The sequence below is a fragment of the Pinus tabuliformis genome, chromosome J (genome assembly GCF_031772625.1).
Source record: "Pinus tabuliformis cultivar Carrire ecotype Pingquan chromosome J, CPIR1, whole genome shotgun sequence".
In the NCBI taxonomy this organism is placed as follows: domain Eukaryota; kingdom Viridiplantae; phylum Streptophyta; class Pinopsida; order Pinales; family Pinaceae; genus Pinus; species Pinus tabuliformis.
In genome coordinates this window covers 1,452,569,780-1,452,592,152 of record NC_142295.1, presented here as the reverse complement: position 1 = coordinate 1,452,592,152, position 22,373 = coordinate 1,452,569,780, and the positions used below count along the sequence as shown (strand labels likewise).

The window sequence follows — 22,373 nt, the reverse complement described above, 5'->3', positions numbered from 1 at the left end:
GCCCCTAGTGTTGGGGATTTGATTTCTTAGTTGTTCCTAAATTTCATTGTATCATGAGATAGACCTTCTCTCCATCCTACATTCTTCCTCTTCTTGGTGTATCTCCCCGTGAATTTCCGAGTGGACAATGGAAACACAGATAGAACGAGAGTGCTTTATAATAGGTTGCATATTGCACTCTCGAGCAAAGGGAGGAATGAACCCCACTCAGTGACCCTTGCATCTGAAAGGATGGTGAACTCAAGGAATACTAAGATACGACAAGGGATAAAGAAAGAGGGAACAAGGGTTAAAAGTGAATAAAGCAAGCAAAACCAACCTACCATGACTACTAGGATACTCAAAGAAAACAATGAACCACCAAGGAGTTTCCTAAAGGGTATTTAAGTTGGCCACCTCGATGAAAACATAAGTAATGGAAACCATCAACCAACCTCAAGGAAAAATAGAGGAAGCAAGATTGAAAGGCTTGCATTTTAAATGAAGTGTAAAGGACCTAAACTTAAGGAGAACAATGCACCTAGAGGTGACCCAAATATAATAATCGTAAAAATAGACAAAACAACGAGACAAGGACCAGAGCTAGAGCTCCAAAGAAAACAAAATCAACAAAAATAAAGCTAGGGAGAAGAAGACACCGAAACCAATCCCCTGAAGAAATTCTTGTCACTGTGACCTGAGATATGTGGATTAAAGATGAATAACTCTTTGATGAAATGAAGTAGAGAATTGTATCCAAAAATCCACGCTACTTATCTTAATCCTAGACTTCCTCCTAAGACAATTTCTTAGCCTAAATTTGCAACACATCAAATAAACCACCTCAAACATTCCCTCAATGCAAACAAAAAGTTGGTTTGGCCTTAAGAGCTAGATACAAGGGGAGTGATCATTCCAAATTGCAGAATATTTCCTTTCTCACATCTCCCAACAATTATTACTTGCCATGCTTCTCTCCACCTTCATTATCATGATTGCAAATCCATCACTATTTGTACTAGCTTTAGAGGAATGGAGCACTGACGAGACCACCAAACCATCCAAACACCAACCACATTGGATTCAATCATTAACATGTTTGGACGAATTTTCATCTAGATCGTTTTCCAAGTGTGTGGGTGGTTATGGCCATGATCTCCACTCTATCAAATCTTTAAACATTATCATGGCTATATGTCACCCCTATAGGAAAATATTTTATAAAATTATTTAATATTGATGAATTCATTATTTAAATTAATATCTTTTCATTTGATGTATCTAAAATGTAGTAATAAGTAAAGAATATATATATAATCCTTTAATGATTACATTTTATATGTATTTGTATTATTTTATTATATGATATTTGTATTTTAAGAAAAGAATGTACATTTTGCTAATTTCATATTGATGTAAAAATTTTCAATTTAATGTATATACTTTATTACATTTCAATTTTGTTTTATTTTAATTATATATACTTTATTATGTTAATAATGTTGTTTTTGAAGTTGAATAAGATAAATGATCTTTATTATAAAATAAAATATTTTTATTTTTATTATATTGGTTTATAATTTTTTTTTTAAATTGTAAAATTAATTTAAAAAATAAATACAACTAATTTTAAAATACTAAATTATGTAAAAACTTGAAATTAAATTATTAATAAAATTAAACTTAAATATTAAAAATAACATAATAAAAAAGATTTATTATTTTATAAAATTAACTCGTTACACAATGAATAACTGTCCATTTCAAAAAAATTCAAACATACCATCATCACCCTCCCTCCTTAGCCTAACGGTTCTTACGCCAGCCTGTCACCCTCCCTCCTTTGCCTAACGGTTCTTACGCCAGCCTGTCATCGACGGATTTAAAAGTTTTAGGAAAGCGGCCTTTGTTAAACGAGATATTTTTGGTGTTTGTTTGCGAGTAATCCATTGAACTTGTTTTTCTCTCTTGTCTTGTGTTGTGTTGTGTCGTGTTAGGCATGGCCATGTCTGTTGTTTTGTTCTGAATTGTTTCATATTGCTGTGTTGTGATTTTTTTCACTGTTCTAGTATTTTATTTTTTCCCTGTGTTATTTTTTCTTTGGTTCTGAATTTTGTTGGCAAGTATGAAGGTTCTTTTGGTTTTTAGAGTGAGGGTTATTTTATATTTTCTTGGGTTTTGATATGTGAAAGGAGGATATGAAGCTATGATACGAAGTGTGATGAAATTAGCAGATTGAAAGAAGAGGTAATGCATGTATTCTGTAAGAATTGTGTAGGATATTTTATTCCAGCGGCAGAGTTTTCGGGCTTGATCTATGTTTGAATTGTAATAATGTATGTATTCTGTAATAAATGTGTAAGGTATTTTAATCCAGGGGCAGGTATTCTAATCCAGGGGCAGAGTTCCAGGCCTGGAGGAGAATCAGAGCCAGAGTTTTCGGGCCAGAGGAGAAAGAGCCAGAGCTTTCGGGCCAGAGGAGAAAACACGGAGGCGGGGTTTTAGGGCAGAGGAAATATTTCTTTTAGCGAACCCAGCCCTGATCTTAACAGCAGAAACAGAATTTCGCTGTTGCAAGTAAGCTTTTAATTTCTGCAACTAGTTTTTAAAGAAGGTGTAGTATTTGACCTCAAGTTTACATTCATAGAGTGATGATAAAGATTAAAATTCATGGGTATACCAAATTTAAAATGAACCTGTGTTTATTTTTTTCTTTCTTAGTTTTTGTTAAGTATTTAGGAAATTATTATATTCTCCAGCCCTGGTTCTTCTCCTTTCTACCCAATTGCATTTGAACATAATTTCTCTATTGCTACCCTTTTGCATTTAAACATAATACATCAGGCGTTAGTAGGGGTGGGGTATCGGGGAGGGCAATCCGCTTCCAGCTGCAGGGGGAGTCCCTGTCATGCTTTACAGACAATTCCATTAAACCCTTCGTTGTTTAGGTAGCGATTTGGCTTTACCTGATTGATTATGTGGAGTGGAGTGCTCCCCTTATTTAGGGTTTGTTTCTTATCCTCTGTACATAAGGAGTTTTTGGAACTGCATTTCTCTCTATGTATTTGTTTGCATGAACTACTCCTCCTACTGTTGGGCAAACCAGTGAAGCAATAGAATATACAACAAGTGCCATTCATGTTGCTTCTCTACTAGCTACCCTTGCTTCCTTCGTTCCTGGCACATTAGCTTATTTTGTGGCTGGTCCTGGATGGTGCCGACGGGGTTGATTCTATGTTGCGGAGCCCCTTGTCCTGCTTCAGCTAAAATATTGATGACTTAAGTGAATTTTAGCATAACTTTAAATCTATAAGCTAGGATCGAATAAATTAATTATATGAAGTAAAAGCTGATGAACCTGAATCAGCTAGGACCTAGGTACATATGGGCATAACCTTTTCACTAAGAAGACTGGTTTTCCTGGTGAAGACCTTGGCAACTATTTGGGGTTGAGATTATAGTGGGGCATTACCGATCCCCCTTATACCCTGTATTTCACTTCAATAATGGACAACTTTGTTCGCAACTCTTGTTATTGGATAAGAAAATCCACTTTCTGAGGCTGTAGGTGTTGCACTGAAGGCCCTTGATATGCCATTAGGCATTAAAGCATAATTTAGAGGCCAATTGAAAGAGTTGGGTGCAATATGAGACCTAAGGAAATATTTTAAACACAGATTCGTGGCTGACCTTAACGGGTTTTGTGTCATCAGAAGGCCACAGAGCTGGCAAGTGTATTGGGTCAGGGTTTATCACCGAGATCCACAGTGCGTCGCATGGAGAAATTCTTTTGCTGAAGCAATGCATAGCATCCACAAACTTTTGTGTGATGCTATACATCAATTCATGTAAGCCGAAGAAGATTAGAGCACGTCTCAGTTTCCCTCATAGTTTTTTAATCTATATAACCATAAACAAATGATTGGTTGCACTACAACACTATTCCTAGACTTTAGATGAGACATAGATACGAATAAGAAGTTGCGTCACCAATATCGAATCTCAAGAAGTTGCATCACCAATATCGAACTTCCTTTGTCTTACTTACTGCCAGGTCTAAGGGCATCCAAGAAATAAAAAAACTGGTTATGGGACATGATATTCTTCTCAATCTCTATCCCAGTCACAAACATCTGAATCCTAATCTTCATCACCAGTTTTTGGGATTGCATCTCTCTGTATGTTTTTGTTTGGATTAATTGCATCAACTACTTGCTCCACTGCAAGAAACTCATAATCTTCACCACTAGGTCTTGGAACTGCGTCTTTGTGTATGTATTTGTTTGGATTAATTGCATGAACTACTTATCCTACTGCAGGGTAAACCACTGAAGCAACAGAGTATACAACAAGCTCTGGTTCCAGTTTCTTATTCTTTCTGTTTTTTCAGCTAGTTGTGTTCAGCTCGTTGCCTTCAACACGATTCCTGCACTTTAGATGAAATGTCAATGGTGTAATTACAGGTTCCTAAACGAAGAGATTTTCGAATGAAATCTTAATATAGTATTTTTTTTAGCTTTTAGGGCTTCTTACTAGAGATTTGCTAGTGAAATCATAATATATTATCTTTGTTTTTTAAAGAGTAATATATTTCCTAATATAGTAGTTGTTTTAAAGAGTAACTAACTAAATAAAGTGCATATAAAATCAATAGGTCTTATCTTAAAATAAACTACATACAAAATCAATAGGTCTTACCCTCTACAGCTGATTCGGCTGGATTTTGATTTAAGTTGACCATCAGCTTTCTATTTCAGATTATTGCTTTTTCATGTTTTTTTTCTGGGACAGATAGCCTCGGTTATAGGTATTTACACTTCCGTCCTTTTCCACAAGTTTCTTCATATAGCAGACTGACATTTCATTTGTCAAGGTCAAGGCTGTAAAACTGTTTTGAAAGTTCATCTCTCTGGACATTTCGGTTTGATCCACCAGACACTGAAATTTTTGTTACTGTACTTTAAAAATAAAAAGAGAAATGGCTTAACCCAATTGAGTTCTAGCTGAGCGTTGTTAGCAAATAGTTATTATCTTTCTTTAGCGAAGCTGCTGCTAAGTAGTGTAGTGCTGCATAGTTGTTCAACAGACACTAGCTTCCTGTTGATCCGTAATCCAGAAAAGAAGCATCACCCTAACCGTAATCCAAAAACTAAGTCCTCCCAACGTCGTGTTAAGAAACTGGCTTTAATTCGCTCACTATATCTAGCGCCAAGCTATCGGAATTCACCTTTTTGAACCTCGGCTGCGGCTTAACAGATCGACGAGAGATTTCTTTATGGCAGGTTCGGGGCAGGCACAAAAAGGTTGAACCAAGAAATTCTCATCTTTAGGGGGAAAAAGGCGCTTAATTCCTCATGGAATGCCATAACTAGTGTTTTTATTTACTGAGACTTGATGACTTCCATATCTTTCAATATCTGAATTGAATGCGGGTTCTCTCTCCTTAACTCACCTTTTTGTTACTATAATGCATGGACGATTTCTCTCTTTGGTAAATGGAATGGACGATTTCTCTCTTTGGTAAAAAAATTCAATAGGTTTTACCTAATGTAGCGAGACGGGTATTGTTGAGCAATTTACCACCTATATCATTCTAGGTTTAGATTATTTGTATTTAAATTAGTAGTAGAAAGATGGATAGGTGATTTTTCAAATTTTAATAATATATAAATTTTGATAATATGTTTATTAAAATTTCTTATTATTAATATGATTTTCTTTTTTTGTGTTCTATGCAGGAAAATAAAAGATGACTCGGGATCATAGCACAAGGAGATGGAATGTGATATTAAATTAGTAGTAGATAGATGGATATGTAATGTCATGATATATAATTTTACTTATTTACTTGTAAATCATGTTGAAAAAAAACTCAAAACTGTACCTTAATAAAATTAGTATTTATTTTTGAGGGAGGGGGTTTTCCCTTCCCTAGTGTCCTCATCAAAACCATGGCCATGGCTATTGGTGAGGAATGTTTTGTGGGTGTGTTTTTAGAATTTTGTTTATTTTTTTTCTTTCTATAATGCATGTAGTAATAATGGAAAATAATAATAATATTGGGTTTAAATATGTTGATAAAATTTGGTTGAAATTTCAATTATATTATTTTAATACTTAATTGTGAATTTAATATATATTTTTAGCTTGTCTTGAAAATCATTTCTATAATTACTTGTATTTTAACAATATGGTTTTAAATTTATAATATATGTGTTAATTAATTGATATCTAAGATAATGTTATAATTCTTTTAAATAATACAATTATTTTATACACTGTTTCAATCAATACAATTTACAATTTTCAAAAATTTAAATGGCCCCTAATATCCCAATACATTTCAAAAATAGATGACACTTTGACAATAATCATAAATTCTTTACAACCCTTATCAAACACTCTACATTTTCAAAACTCATCACAAATATTCCTTCTTAAATAAAATAAATATATTTAATTGAAAATAATATTTTAAAATTTACTCTTAAATAAATTAATTAAATATACATTTCAAAAGTTATTTTATTAGATGTTTTATGATGATAGAAGTTTAGATGCTTATTCTTGTGTTGCATATGTGTTTACTTCTTTGTTGTATTGTGTGTTTATTTGTTTGTTGTATTTTGTGTTTTCTTGAAAATCAATTTTATAATTATTTGTGTTTTAATGTTAAGGTTTTAAATTTATAATGGATTTGTTAATTAAATGATATTTCAAAATAATTTTATAATTCTTTTAAATAATACAATCATTTTGTAAACTCTTTTAATCAATACAATTTACAATTTTAACTCATAATGTCACAATATATTTCAAAAATACATGACACTACCATAATAATCATAAATTATTTATAACCCTCATCAAACACTCTACATTTTAAAAACTCATCACATACATTCCTTTTTTATATAACATAAATAAAATAAATATTCTTAATTGAAAATAATATTTTTAAAATTACTCTTACATAAATTTAATGAATATATATTTAAAAAGTTAATTTATTACAATATGTTTTATGATGATAGAAGTTTAAATGTTTGTTTCTGTGTTGCATATGTGTTTACTTCTTCTTTGTTGCATTGTGTACTTGTTTGTTTGTTGTTTTGTGTGCTTGTTTGTTTGTTGTGTTATGTGTTTGTTTGTTTGTTTTTGTTATGTGTATAATTTCACACACATAATATCATATGTAGGAATTATATTTCAAATGAGTTGAGTGTTGTATTTTAATTTATGTTGATGTTCAATTTAATAAAATATATACATCTTTTTTGCAACTACCACTAATTGATATGTAAAAATTATATTTCAAATGAGTGGAATGTTGTGTTTTAAATGTGTATATTTCTTGTATAATGTGTTTGTTAAGTGTATTTTATTTTTATGTGTGTTTGTGCAATAATTTTATACACAATGTTATATGAGAATGTTACCTTTTAGATAAGTTTATTTTTGTATTTTAATTTATACTTTGATTCAATTTTACAAATTTTAATTGGTATACATTGAGAAAATATAAATAGCCATAACAATATGATGATACATTTGAAAAATATAATCATTATGACATCATGGCTATGAATGATAAACACATGGAACATTTACACTTACAATGAGTTAAATGCTTAATTCTATTAATTTTAATAGTATTTGTATTTTGATTTTGTATTATATGTTTGTTATTATAAGTAGAAGGTCCAACAGGAAAGATGAGCTTCAAATTTTTGAAGAAGATTCTCCCAAGTGATTTTCCTAAGAGGGTAGTTAGTGAGAGAGACACCCAGATATTTGGCCAAAATGAAGCTCTTTTGAAAACTAAGAGGCCTAAACATGTGAGTTTGAATAAACAATGGAGTGTTAGAGAAAAATATTTAGGATTTGGCTAAGTTAGTGGAAGTTCTAGATGAATTAGAGTATGTAGTAAGGATGTGATTTAAGGTTGCCACTTCCTTGATAGTGGGAGTGCCCATTAGCAAAGTGTCATCCAAAAATTGATGATGAGGGACTTGAAGATCTATTGGGAACGGGTTCCCCCAAGAGGAGTTTTGGGGCTAAAAGCCCATGTTTTGGGACAATTTTGTAATAAAGTTGTAAAGTCTCCACATTTTGTGGTTGCGGAGCGTGAAGGTGTCAAGATTCATAAAGGGTTGTTCATCCTTATTTTTTAAAGTGTCAAGTCGGTTGTAGAGATCTACCCATGGTCCGCTAAGTAAGTAATCTCTAGGCAGTTAGAGAATAATGAAGCTTTGGAAGTTTTGGTAGAGAAGTCTAACTGTTTTGGGTCTTAGCGTAGGTAGAGGCTCTACAGCTGAGTGCGTAGAGGCCTAGGGTGGAAGTTCGCAGCTGAGTGCACGGACCCCTACAGTGATGTTCGTAGGGTGGATAGAGTTTGTATTATGCTGGAAGATATCAATAAAGAGAAGTATTCTGCAATTACTGTGTATTTAGTCTCTGTTAATGCATATGATTATATTGCATTCTGGGTTTATTTTACACTGTTTATTTGATGTGCGAATGTATGTGATTATATCTGTTAATTGAACGCAAGTAAAGATATTAGTTTACATGACATTAACTGTAATTGATTAGTAAGATAAGTAAAACACTTGAGATAACTTGGGAACCTATACAATACATTGCCATAGCTTTGCGAAAGTACCTGAACCGTAGGTTAGGGCTGCGCGAAGGTCAATCATACTCCTTCACGGAGGTACTGAAGGGTGGAATAGAGGGTAGATTGATAGAGCCCTAAGACTTAGCGACCTGCGCAAAATCAGGGGCAAGGGGTATAAACCGACATCATGACCATCTTAGGGTGCAGAAACTTGGTTCCAACATCCCTCCATACTGCTTCGGGTCAAAGTTTGGTCCACGCTCCATGGGCTGATGCCGAAAGGGCCAGTAGTGTAGGGATTTGTTTTGCTGACTAACACTGAACCTGGGTCAGGGCCCGCAAAGCCAACAAATGGTTCCGTTGCTAGGACCAGAATCTGCATGAGAGATGTGGGATGTCATATCACTGGAACCCAACTAAGGAAGAGATTAGAGACTGGTTAGATAGGAAGATCCACGAATTCGCAGTGCTAGAGAACAGAAATCTACGGCTGACAAAGGAATAGTGGCTAGATGAATACCTGTATACAGAAATCCATGAAATCTTTCTTTGTTCCTTTCCAGTTGAGTTATACGAGTGGATCGCGAAGCTAGCGGACATCCAAGGAAGGTGGAGGCTCAACAGTCCTATTGTCTGGACCCCGGAGTTAGTACAACGACTGGAAGCCTCTAAGGATAAGATTGCTTGCGTTGTCGATCATTGGCTCGATCGTATCATAGGAGGGTTTGTAATAGAATTGCGGTCGATACCTGAGTTAGTTACAGCGAGGTGGAGCGATGATTTTTCAAAGGTCCATGAGGTAAGTACTTGAAATCTTTAAATACCTACCTTGATGCTCGGAGCTACGGGAAGTGGAAAGACTTACATGAACGAAGGAAGAAAGGGTCTTGAATATAGCCCACTGATTTCACCTCCTTTGAGTGACGAAGAGGGAGTAGCGCAGGCTTCTCCGCGAAGCACAATTTAGTTGATAAAACAAGGGTTCCCGCGACTACCACCTCCACCCACACCACCTCCACCTTCACCACCATCACCTGCGACTTCGCCCACACCACCACCACCTCCACCCCAGTTCAACATAGAAAATTCAGTGAAGCTGGCATTATTTAAGGGCTTGGGAAATGAGGACCCAGACTAGTTCTGGTTCGTCATAAAAGCTGTATGGGGAGCTCAAGGCATCACAAATGATCACATGAAGAAGGAAATGTTGGTTAGTGCTTCGTAGGATCGTGCACTAACTTGGTACATCAAGTACTTTAATGATAACCTAAATGCAGAGTTCGCAGAGATCCAGACCAAGCTGAATAAAGAGTTCAGTAGGCCTAAATTCGAGGTGCAGTTGATTGTGGGGTTCAAGGAAATCGTGAGAAAACTAGGTGAGACACCTTGGGAATTGGATCATAGATTGATGTGTAAAATCCAAGAAGATAATATGAACTTAATAGATGGACAGCACAGTGAATGCTTCGTGTCTTCACTCCTGCCTCACCTAAGGGTTGCGCTATCACAACAGAAGATTACGACTCAGGCAGAAGCCTTGGAGATTGCATGAAACCCTAATGCAATATATAAACTTGGGGGTTCAAGACAAAGGACCACTGCCCGGTCTTTGCGAATTATATTGTAGGAGGAGAACTGATGCCTTTGAGGCCAGAAGCCCAAGTAGGATCGAGCGCAGGGCCTGCATTATGGTGCGCTATATTTCAGGTAGCAAGGAAACATACGACTGATAATTGTCATTTGCTGCAGAAGTTTGTACAAACGCCGCAACAACTGTTCTGCGACTTCTACAGGTCGGTAGGGCATGATGAGTGCAACTACCGAAGTTATGAATTGATGATCGACATAACACCCACCTATAGAGTTCAGGCAGAAATGCAGCCTCCTGACCAGAGCGCTGGATGGTGCAGACAGGATTTTAGGGGTGTGGATGAGGCCGAGGCAGAGGAGGACCAGGCAGAGGTCAGGGACAACTGATCTATTACAATTGTGGAGGACCAGGACACAATGTCTGCAAATGCACTAACCCAACGCGTCCATCGTGAAAATATTGTACTCATTTTGATCATGAGAATGAGGACTATCTTACACTGATAGAAAGGATACATGACAAAGGGGTGCTACCACTGCAACCAACTCATAACCTGTAGATGATGAGGGTTAAGCCTCGTGAAGAGGATCTGAATTTGATATAGTGCTCTGAAGTGGAATTGCAATGGGCGACGATAAGGGGAAACAACCTGAAGACATCGCATGGGTTCGCAAAGCTCTAGAGAAGGAGGCTAAATTTGATTTGGAGCGTGCATGCGAAATGTTCATGGAAGCAAAGAAGAGCTTCGCTGAGGCCTCTACCTTAGGGAGCTAGGATAAACCTGTTCAGGAAATGGACCATTCTATGTTTACTTCCCTTCTAGAGACCTGCATGAATATGTTGCGTGATAGCAAGGATGTGAAGGGGTTACAGGAACTTATAAATATATGCACCAAAAACACTCCGGGTGAACCGCGCGTGGTACGGGAGATTGGTAAGAATAAAGAAAGGACAAGACATGAGATGAGACTCACTGCACAGATAGGAGAATACAAAATGGATCAAGTTATTTTGGATCTAGGGTCAGACGCGAATGTTTTGCCAAAACAAACTTGGGAGCAGATTGGGAGACCCGCGCTGCAGTGGTCTCCGATTCAATTAAGGATGGAAAATCAGTAGAATATCATCCCCATGGGACGACTGCAAGGAGTAACTGTAGATATTGAAGGCGTGAGTGCATTGGTTGTTTTCAAAAGTAATAGAAATTGTGGATGACAACAACCCTTACCCTACGCTCCTTGGCATTGATTGGGCTACTGACATGAATGTTTTAATCAACCTAAAGAAACGAAAGATGATATTTGAAAAGAAATTGTGTCGCCTGATAGTACCCCTAGATCCTACTGAAGGATCACGCTCTACTGAACCAGTTCGTAATTATGAAAGCGATGACGATTTAGATTGCATATATAAGATAACAACGTGAGACCAAGATTGGGTGAATCCAACAGTGGATGGACGAATTACATGGGATCACGAGAGTTCCTACAACTCAGATTCAGATGAAGAATTAGAGCACTGGCATAATCAACTGCATGAAGTAACCACGCTGAGATGTAACATGATGACCCGGTCACTGCGTTGTGTCATCAGAGGTAAGAAATATGCCCACTTATGATGGCTTGAATGATGTGGATGTGTTTTTGGATGCATTTGAGAGGGAGGTACCAGAGAAGTAGCGCTTCTAGGCTTTGGACTGGGCCCTACGTGCTACGCCCGTGAGATTGTGGGGTATGCACAAGGGTAGTTTTGATGATTGGTGCGAGTGTAGGAGGATGATGAGAACATGCTTTGGGAATCCAAAGGTACGAGTGATAGAAAAGTATGACGGGAAGGATGATTCGCACACTCACTTGGCCAAATGGGCTAAGGTCTATGGAGCGAAGCCCCAACCTGAGCGGGTGCACTTGTTTTGTCATGCCTTGGATGTCATCCTGATGAACTGGTACTCGGAGATAGAGCTCCTCCATGGCACATGATAATGCGATATTTTGCGTGAATGGTTCATAATGATGTTCAGCTTCGAAGATGGGTTTGACTGTATTGACAAAGTGCTACAAGAGGTTAAAGCAATGATCTTCAGGATACCACAAGATCCTTTGGATCTAATTCAACCCAATTGGACTACTCAGTTGAGCCACGGGATAGAATGATATAACATGACTAATGCAGAAGAAGATGAGGACCCACGAAAGATTAATATCCTTGAAAACAAGGGTCACCACGAGATCAAGGGACTGCCGATTGAGAATTCTGATATAACCGCATCGCTGAAGATTAAACAGATAAATATTGGTATGGAGGCGGAGCCCAAATTCGCGAAGATTGGAGATTACTAGGTTGACGTAATGGTAGATAAGGTCGCCAAATTACCAGGATTTGTTCACTACCAAGTTTACGGAGTTAAAGGGGGACAATAGGAGACCTGGGCGTTATGAAGACCACGTTAAAACCTGACGCAAAGCTAGTTAAGCAAAGACCTCACTCTCTCAATCCAAAGTATAAGGAGAAGGTCTGCTTATAGTTAGATAAGATGTTTGCAGTAGGAAGAATTGAGCCCGTAGAAGAATTTGATTGGGTGAGCCTAATGGTGGTACAAGAAAAGAATCAGAAGGATGAAATAAGGATATGCGTAGATCTCAGGAAGTTGAATGATGCTTGCGTGCATGATCCTTTCCCAACTCCATTCACTGATGAGGTATTGGATAATATAGGTGGCCATGAAGCATACTCCTTCACTGATGGGTTTTCTGGGTACCATCAGATCAAAATTTTGCCTAAAGATAGAAGTAAGATGACCTTCATGACTGAATGGGGGTGTTTTTAGTAGACTATAATTTCTTTCAGATTAAAGAATGCGCTTGTGATGTTTTCACGCGTAGTCATTGTTGCATTCAAAGAATTCATTCATAAGTTTCTGGAGGTGTACTTTGATGATTGGACTGTGTTTGGGTTAGTAAAACGCCATGTGGCCAGTTTGCGCTTAATGCTAGATAGTTATCAAAGGTACCAGATTGCACTCAATTTAAAGAAATGTTTGTTTTGTGTGTAGGAATTTACAGGGTAAGTTCCACAGAAAGAATACCAAAAGGACACCGCTCACAACCAGATCTCAAATCAATACACTAGTATTTTTGACGTGGTTAAAACCCTCAGAGTGCAAGGAGGGAAACAGTCCACGGCCTGTCCCAACGTGGGTACTACAGGCAATTTATTAATCAAAGAATGAAAATTTACATAAGCTTCTCTCATGCACGGATTACCCGAACAATGACCCTCCATGCGCTTTAAATAGAACTCATGGACCAATCGGGTGTCAAGCCACGGATCAAGTGTCGGTAATACCGAGGTGAGAGTGAACCGTCGGATCACTACATATCGTGACCGTCGGATTGTAAGTTACAAAATGTACAACGGTAAAGAAACACACTTTACCTAACTCTATACTAGACCAAGTTGAACTTAACTATATCCTATGTGTCGAAATATCCTAACATCCCCCCTTAAGAACAACTTGGGATAGGATTGAAGGATTTACAAATATGACACAATAGGAGAAGGAAGGAGGCACTAGAGCCTATCCCCCCTTAGTGACAACTTCCTGAACTCCAAGCATATATCGAAGTTTAGTGAACTTCGCCTCTGTGAGAGCCTTTGTGAAGATGTCTGCAACCTGATCATCTGTTGGACAATATTGCACTTCAAGAACATGGTCATGAATGAGCTTTCTGATGAAGTGCATGTGTAGTTCAATGTGTTTGCTGCGCTGATGCTGGACTGGATCTTTGCATAGCTGAATGGCACTTTGATTATCACACCAAAGTGTGGTTGGATGCTGCTGCTCAAAGCCAAACTCTGATAGGATCTGACGAAGCCACAAGGCTTCCTTACTAGCTTCCACGGCACCACGATACTCTGCTTCTGCTGACGAAAGAGAAATGGCAGCCTGTTTCTTACAAGCCCATGTAATAGGTCCTGAACCAAGAGTGAAGACATAACCGGCAGTAGACTTCCGATCATCAGGGTCACCAGCCCAATCAGAATCAGTGAAACCAACTAACAGAGGAGCTGCTTTGGCACTGTAATGAATCCCAAACTGTACTGTACCTCGAACATAACGAAGTATTCTTTTAGCTGCTTTCCAATGACTTTCACGGGGGTTTTGCATAAAACGAGCAACAAGGCCAACAACAAAGGAAAGATCAGGACGAGTATGGGTTAAATACAAGAGTTTTCCGACAAGTTGACGGTATAAGGTAGCATCAACTTCAGGAGAAGTACAAGAGACTGAAAGTTTGACTCCAGACTGAAAGGGAGAAGGGGCTGGCTTACAGTCTTCCATGTGAAAATGACGAAGAATATCACAAGCATACTTGGACTGGGAAAGGAAAATACCCTCTTGGGATTGCAAGACTTGAAGACCGAGAAAATAGTGTAAGTGTCCTAAGTCTGTCATTTCAAATTTCTTTTTAAGGCTGGACTTCACATGGTTTATAAGGTTGGGATCACTACCAGTAAGAATAAGATCATCAACATAAAGAACAAGGATGATAAGAGAGTTGCCCACTTTCTTGGTGTAGACAGTATTGTCAGAATGACACCTAGAAAAGCCAGATTCTAAAAGAAAGCTATCCATTTTGGCATACCAAGCCCGAGGAGCTTGCTTGAGGCCATAAAGGGATTTCTTAAGTCGACAAACAAGGCTGGAGTCTGTTTGTATGAAGCCAATGGGTTGTTCCATATAGATTTCTTCCTGCAAGTCCCCATGCAAGAAGGCAGATTTAACATCCATCTGATGGACTTCCCATTTTAAAGAGGCAGCAAGGGAAAGAACAAGGCGGATAGAGTTCATTTTGGCAACAGGGGAGAAGGTTTCAGTGTAGTCAATGCCTTCAACCTGTGAAAAGCCCTTAGCAACGAGACGAGCTTTATGTTTATCAACTTTCCCATCTGGTCCATACTTGGTTCTGTAAACCCATTTACATCTAACAAGTTTGCGTCCCTTTGGTAGAGGAACAAGATCCCATGTATCATTTGTCATTAATGAATGATATTCTTCATTCATAGCTGCTTCCCAATGTGGATGGCCTGAAGCTTCTGCAAAAGTGTCAGGATCATGATTTACTGGAGCTTGAGCCAGTAAAGAAGAGGCTCTTTCAAACTGAGAACGTGTACGTCGCTGATCTGTAGGATCACCGGCAAGATCACCTGCTGCATCCCGAGTAGCACGGACCCATCTTGGAAGTTGAGGATCCTGAGAAGGTGGGGGAGGATTATCATCCTCGCTTTCATCATCTGAAGAAGAAATGTTTTCAAAAGTAGAAGAGATAGGAAGAGGTGGCACATCCGCCGGACTAGGCTCGCAGGCCGATTTATTTTCATCAAATTTTACATCTCTTCTAATGATAACATTTTTGGACTTAAATGGAATAAGTCTATAACCTTTTACATCTTCAGAATATCCAACAAAAGTACATTTCTCACTCTTAGGTTCTAAAGCTTTATGCTTTTCATCTGGAATATGGGCCCATGCTTCACTTCCAAACACACGAAAGTGACTTACATCTGGTTTAATGGAACTCCAAGCTTCTTCTGGAGTGATATTCTCTAGAACCTTAGTAGGAGTGCGATTGATTATATAATTTGCACAATTAATTGCTTCGGCCCAAAAACTAAGACTGAGTCCTTTAGATTGCAGCATACAATTAGCCATTTCCTTTAAGGTGCGATTTTTCCTTTCAGCTACACCATTTTGTTGTGGAGTGTATGGAACAGTATGTTGCATTTGAATTCCATTTTCGGTGCAAAAGTTGATGAATGTGTTTTTAACATATTCTCCACCATTATCAGTTCTTAGCTTAAGAATTTGATGTCCAGATTGTTTTTCAACAAAGGTTTTGAAGGCCAAAAAAGTGTTAAATACTTCGCTCTTGAGTTTTAAGAAGTATACCCAAGTGCGTCTGGAGAAATCATCAATGAAAGTTAAGAAGTACTTGCAGCCAGAGAATGAAGCAACAGGAAGAGGACCACATAAATCACTGTGCACAAGCTGTAAAGGGGCTGAGGCGTGCCAAGAGGCACGTTTGTCAAAACTGTCCCGATGATGTTTTCCGAGTACACATCCGGAACAAACACCATCTCTGCAAGATACCATAGGAAGACCTGTCACCATATTTTCTTTACATAGATGCTGAAGGGAGCGATAGTTTAAGTGACCAAATCGCTCATGCCAAAGTTTGCTCACTTCATCATTATGAGCAACAAATACTGAGGGAAGATTGGATGACCCAAAGTTGTGAAACTTATACAACCTTTTGGAATCATCAGCAAGACCAGTAGCTAGAATCTGTTTAGGATCTTTTAGATCCTTGATTACAACATCATGAGGTGAAAATTCAACAATTTTACCTTCACCTGAATGAGTTATCTGATAGACAGATAGAAGGTTGCAGGATAAGGTTGGAACACATAATACATCATTAAACTGACCATTGTCTAGATGAACAGTTCCAGTCCCTACAACATTAAGAGATCTATCATCACCAATATATATATTTTTGGTGTTACAATCATTTAAAGAAGAAAACATGGCTTGGTTTTTGGCCATGTGACAAGAGGCTCCAGAATCAATGAGCCACTCATGAGAATGAGAAGAAGAAGAAGATACATTTAATGCATAACCAGACTGAGATGATTGACAATGACATGCAGAAAGTGCCATTCCGGAAGTTGAAGTTGAAGTAGGCTCCACATGGATGTTATGTTTTTCATTGCGGCTTCCAAGGCTTCCATCTTCTTAAAGCATTTAGATTCTAAGTGGCCATCTCGATTACAAAAGTTACAATGTCTATCAGTCTTCTTCCATTTGTTTTTATTGGTCTTATCATTTTGCTGAAATGATCTTTCATTTTGAGGCTGAGATGGTTTAGGACCATTCTTTTGAGGATATGACTTCTTAGGATTCTTTGAATTTGGTTGCTGCTGGGCGGCTAACGCTTTCGTGGAAGAGTTTCCAAGATTAAGAAGACCAAGGTGTAAGAGTTTTTCTTGTTCTCTTATTAAGGAATCACAAAAGGAGTCAAAGGAAGGGGCCTTGTAGTCTTGTCCTTGACAAATGAAAGCTTCCCTTGTAGAATGGAAAGTGGAAACAAATACAGAGTAGGCTGGTCCCAACTTAGTAAGGATGGAATAAATAAGGTTACCATCTTCTTTCTTAACTTTAACACCTTCCAAGAGATATCTAAGGGTCTTGAATTTGGACAAGAAATCTTCAATGCAAGAAAAATTATTAGGATCCAAAGTAAGCAGCTCATTTTCAAGTTGATGGGCTCTAATTTCATTTTTAATCCCAAAAACTTTAGCAAGTTTTTCTAATGCTTCATGAGGAGTCTCAAGTCCTGCAATGTGGAATCTAAGATCAGGAGAAATAGACATCCCTATCAAACCACGTGCTTGATCTTGTCTATTTTCCCATTTTGCCGCCTTGTCTTCATCTTTTGGTTTCTTCTCTTGGTCTGTGGCTATTCTGAAGAGACCTTTACTTCTAAGTAAATCTTCCATGTAGGCTACCCATTGGAAGTAGTTAGTGCTGTCAAGAATGACTTGGCATGGACTTTCCATTTTTTTTTTAAACTGAAGCTGAAGATGCTAAAAGTAAGTGTTCCAACGGATAGATCTCGAAAAAAGAGGCGGTTTTAAAAAAAACGGCTCTGAAAAAGGCTTCCGGATGAAGAAGTTATGGCTTTTTGAAAAAAAATGTTGACGTTGCCGGCAAAGTGCGCGAATGTGCGGGAATGAAAAAAAAATCCGCCCCCACAAAATGGAGACTTGAACCCAAGACCTCTACTCTCTTAAAATAGCTTTGAACCAATTGATCTATACAAAAAATTTGAGAGAGAGAGAGAGAGAGAGAGAGAGAGAGAGAGAGAGGGGGGGGCCTGGGTTTGCGTGCTTGCCTTGAGAAAGCTATTTTTCCCTACAAAACACAAAACACAAAACCCAACACGAATATGCAAAGAAAAACGAACCTTGCGGCTCGAAGTTAGCTTTAGCCAAAAAACTAGAAATTTTTAAAAAAAATCTCAAAGTTAGCTTTAGCCGAAAAACTAAATATTTTTCTCAATGTTTCTGATTTTCCGAGATCACACTAAGGTGCAGGGAAAAGAGCATACGCATGAGAAAAATCCTTCCTTTCTATTTCTGATTTGCCCAGATCGCACAGAGTCGCAGGGCAAAGAGCATACGCAGAAATGAAAGGTATAGATCCGGTTAAAAAAAAGAGGCTAAATAAACTGAGACCGAAATAAGCAGAGAGAAAATAACAGTAAACTGCAAAAAAAACACTGTATACCTCGTGATCTGAAAAATGACGCAGCTAGGGCTACCGGAAACCTTTTCGCGTGAAACGAAAGGGGTTCCTCACTGGAACAGATGCTCCGAACGCAACAGAGCAGTCCTCTCGGCTTGAAAGCAGTCAAAAACAACAGATCTAGGAAACGACAGCCGCATGCAGTTCTACCGGCTTCAGATTTGGATCACCAACGGACGCGGCCCTCAAATAGCTCTGATACCATGTAGGAATTTACAGGGTAAGTTCCACAGAAAGAATACCAAAAGGACACCGCTCACAACCAGATCTAAAATCAATACACCAGTATTTTTGACGTGGTTAAAACCCTTAGAGTGCAAGGAGGGAAACAGTCCACGGCCTGTCCCAACGTGGGTACTACAGGCAATTTATTAATCAAAGAATGAAAATTTACATAAGCTTCTCTCATGCACGGATTACCCGAACAATGACCCTCCATGCGCTTTAAATAGAACTCATGGACCAATCGGGTGTCAAGCCACGGATCAAGTGTCGGTAATACCGAGGTGAGAGTGAACCGTCGGATCACTACATATCGTGACCGTCGGATTGTAAGTTACAAAATGTACAATGGTAAAGAAACACACTTTACCTAACTCTAACCTAACTCTATACTAGACCAAGTTGAACTTAACTATATCCTATGTGTCGGAATATCCTAACATTGTGTCCCTTTTGGGACTCTGTTGGGTCATGTGGTTTGTAGACAGGGACTGATGGTAGATCCTACAAAGATCACAATAATACTTAACCTGGAAGCATCAAGAAGTGTGAAACAACTGCGCACAGCCTTGGGACATACTCAGTACTATAGGAAGTTTATCGAGGGCTATGCCTAGATCACTGCGCCTATGGAGAAGTTGTTGAAAAAAGATGTCACATTTTGTTGGAACAAGGACTGTCAGAAAATCTTGGATGTGTTGAAGGGAAAAATTGTCATTGCACCGATTTTAGTCTTCTCAGATTAGAAGAAGGAGTTTCATGTACATGTCGACGCGTCATGTATAGCACTGAGAGTAGTACTAACTTAGGCCAATGGAGGAGAATTGGACCATTCTATAGTGTTCACAAGCAGGAGGTTATCGAAGGCTGAGAATAACTATTCCACCACTAAGCACGAAGGGTTAACCATGGTATGCGCGCTCCAGAAGTTTAGACACTATTTGTTGGCTGCACATTTTAGGATGTATACGGATCATTCTGTGTTGAAATACCTGGTCAATAATCCTATGTTGGGGTAGAGAATCTGCATGTGGTTGTTATTGTTCCAGGAGTATGATTTTGAAGTTATTGTGAATCCTGGATGACTGAACGTAGGACCAGACCATCTATCGCGCATCGAAATAGGAGAAAAGGCCACTAATTTGGAGGAAGGATTATCTGATGCATAACTATTTGCAGTGCACATCGCAGATGGTCACTTTGAAGACATCATACACTTCCTAATGTCAAGAACTGCCATGTAAGGCCACATCATCCAGCAGAAAAAGGAGTTAATGGTGTGAACGAATGACTTTTATGTCATTGTCGGACATCTGTACAAGATGGGGTATGATGAAGTAATTATGACGATATGTATCGGAGTTTGAAAGGAGTAGTATCCTCATGGATGGTCATGGGGGTGCCGCGGGAGGGCATTACGCAGGAAGAGTAGCTACACAGAAGATCCTATGCGCAGGGTTGTGGTGCCTGACCCTCCATCAAGATTCAAAATCTTACTGCAAGGCGTGTGACATGTGTTAAAGGACTGGCAGGCCATCATGGAGGGACGAACTACCTCTGAACCCATAGATGACGTTACAACCTTTCGAGAAATGGGTAATAGATTTTGTGGGACCCATTTAGCCCCAAGGAAAGAAGATGGGAGCGTGGTACATTATCACCGCGACTGAGTATTTGACTTGATGGGTGGAGGCACAATTTGTGAAGGACTGCATAGGCATGACCACTACGAAGTTTCTCTTTCAGTATGTACTGACGCAATTTGGGTGTCCAAAGATTTTGATGAGTGATCGTGGTATGCACTTTCTGAACAAAACAATCAACGCACTGATGGAGGAATTTTAGGTATATCACCCGAAAAGCATGCCTTATCACCCACAAGCTAATGGGATGGTGGAAGTATTCAATAAGGTACTAGAGAATTCGTTGACCAAGGTTTGCAACGCTCAGTGAAGTGATTGGGACCTGTGCATACCCGCAGTACTATGGCACTATCAAACGACATGCAAAAATTTGACTGGACAGACACCCTTTAGGCTTGTATATGGTGTTGAAGCAGTGATGCCCATGGAATACATTGTGCCGATTCTGCACATAGTGGCACTCACGGGTATGATGGATCGTGGAGCCCTGGAAGAGAGGCTCGCAGCTTGCTAAGCTTGAGGAAGAAAGGTTTCTGGCTAGATTTCACCAACAGGTCCAAAGGCAACATGAAAAAGCATGGCATGATCGACACATTAAACTACGCACCTTTAATGTAAATGATTTGTTTTTTTATATGACAAAAAGTTGATAAATTTCTAGGGAAATTAAGGATGCACTGGCTAGGGTCCTATGTCAGTAAGAAAATTATCGATAGTGGAGCAGTTAAGTTGGTTAAATTGAACGAAGATCCCTTCCCAGGCAAGGTGAATGGCAACCGATTGTAGCCATACACCAGTGATCCAACCGGGTGACTATATGAAGGTAGCATAGTCTTAGCACTCCAGGTAGTTGAAAGGAGGTGTGGGACTATAAACTACATTGCCTGGGTTGGGGGAGTGCACGATTGCAGGATTGTGCGGACTGAGGAGATGTCACAGGGTTCGTGATAGTGCGGAGAGAGCTATGCTACGCGGGAAGAAATCATGCAGGTTAGTCGAAAAGTGACTGCTAAAGTCATTGTTCATGATTTGATGATGAGAATGTGGCCAAATGGAGTGGGCGACTGACATTTAAGATGAAATTTATGGGTAAGATCCTTAGAAATCTGCCGTCAATCCAGTATTAATGAACCGAATGTGGGGTGAATGGTCGGATTTGAATTCAAAATGGCCTAAAAATTACATGTGGAGGCCCAATGAAAAACACTTGGCATTTTGAACATTGAGTTGGTGAGCTCTCAAACGTGCATGATCCACGCATTATTCAAAGAATTGCTTGACTACCCAGTGTTTGATCGATTTCAAGATTCCGACCGTAATTCCATCTATATTTTATCCTAGGATCTAAAGCTATGGACACCGAAGTAGTGACAGCCAAGGGGGCTATGCCAGAGGTTGTTATGGAGGCAAAACGAGCTACTCTGGAGGTTGCATAGTTATTAGCTGAAGTCACCAAGTCACCATGAACGCCTAGGCCGAAGCCTACCCTGACCAAGGAGAGTGAAAAGGATAAGAAGGGTAAGTAGGCTGCAATACCGATGGGCGCGTCGCCTAGAAGAAACCCACAGAAGGACAAACCCACCACACAGGAAAAGGGAAAAATTATTAACTTGGAGCTGGAGGAGGAAGAGATTGAGGACATCTTGATGGATGATGAGGATTTGGGGGTGGAAGTGGAGGACATTAAAGTCGAGGGTTCTCACCCTATCACTAAGTTGCCCAAATACATCCCTCCGCGCAAGGGAAAGACCAAGGTGCATAAGGACATTGACGAAAGCAAGGTCGCCTTGCACATACCTCTGCTACCGGATGAGATTGTGTTTGAAGGACTGCGCTTGGGGCGGGTTCCGCTGTTGAAACTGGAAGATTGGGACTTAGCTGACACTGAAAAGTTCCCTCACTTGGTGACATAACAACTAATGTACTGCATTGTTCACACAACCACCAGGA

The 22,373-nt window shown here is 38.9% G+C and overlaps 1 long non-coding RNA gene across 1 annotated transcript; it reads left to right on the top strand.

The window, feature by feature from the left end:
* Positions 1-2,028: 2,028 nt before the first annotated feature.
* Positions 2,029-5,943, top strand: LOC149232844 (uncharacterized). The gene is made up of 3 exons (XR_016247574.1): positions 2,029-2,226; positions 2,357-2,556; positions 5,718-5,943. It is a non-coding gene; the product is annotated as an uncharacterized LOC149232844 (long non-coding RNA).
* Positions 5,944-22,373: the final 16,430 nt, after the last annotated feature.